The sequence below is a fragment of the Protopterus annectens genome, chromosome 1.part2 (assembly GCF_019279795.1).
Source record: "Protopterus annectens isolate FY-2018-M chromosome 1.part2, PAN1.0, whole genome shotgun sequence".
Classification (NCBI taxonomy): Eukaryota; Metazoa; Chordata; order Ceratodontiformes; family Protopteridae; genus Protopterus; species Protopterus annectens.
Window position 1 is genome coordinate 403,344,390 of NC_056727.1, and position 1,226 is coordinate 403,345,615.

Consider the following 1,226-nt stretch of genomic DNA (forward strand, 5'->3'; position numbering starts at 1 on the left):
GTACATGACTGACATTGCCAACATCTTCTCAGACAGGTTCATACATATTTACCCCCCTCTCACTGACAAAAGGGCCCATTACCATACCTGGAGATTGTGAAAAGCCAGAAATCACATATGCAATGGTTAAACAGCTCTTTCCAAATCTAAAAAAACATGGTGTCTGTGGGATGACATGGTGTCCCTGGCTGTGTCATATGTGAATTCCAAAACAAACAGACCCAGCACCTGAACAGTCTGTTGAGACTCACCCTCTGTACAGGATATGAAACTGCTGAATGGGTTACTGCAACATTTGGCACACTCCACAAGTGTTGGTGCACAACAGACCATGGGGGCTATTGTCTTATAAGCCTAAAAAGCCTGATCTGCAAGGCATGGAGTCCATCATTATGGAATTCATAAACAGAGCTATTGGGAGTCTGAAGACACCCAAGCCTACCCATTTTGGTTTGGTCAGGGGCAGATCATGGTCCCTAAACCTGCTAGACAGTTTTCAAGGCAGTTACCCAGGACATACATCAATGAAATGAGCTCCACACGGCTTATATAGACCTTGAAAAGCCCTTTTCCAACATTCCACACACATGTCGTATCCACAAAATCAACAACCTGTGCATAAACACGTATGTCATCTGATGGATTGCCAACTGGGGCACAGCTAGATCCCACAAGGTAAGAATCATGGTCTCCCTGTTGGACTGTAAGCTGGTAACAACTGCTGTCCCCCATGGCTCAGTCCTGGGACCCCTCCTGTCTGGTGTATACTTTTCAGAAATACAGTCAAATACATGAGGGCTATGGCTAGCAAAGTTTGTGGATGACTGCAAAAAGGTTGTCATAATCGATGTTTGGGACAACAGAGGTATCCTTAAAAAGGGTGTCAGTCAGGGAGGATGGCAGAATGGTTAAGGTGTTTACCTTGCAGACACAAGGTGCAGGGTTTGATTCTCACATGGGGTACTTGGCTAGGCTTAAAATGGCCCACAAGGGCAAATAGCCTAGTACTAATCTATGAACCTATGAACCTATGAAGATGTGGTGTCAAAATTATGGCCTCGAGCTACAGTCATACAAATACCACATAGGTGCCAACACCCTAAATATGGAGGTAATAATAAGGGATCTATGGACACATGCAAATAGTCATCTCTACTTCCAGAAACACATTCACAAAGTGGTTAGAAAATCATGCTATGTGTTCCCACAAATTGCCAAAGTCTTTG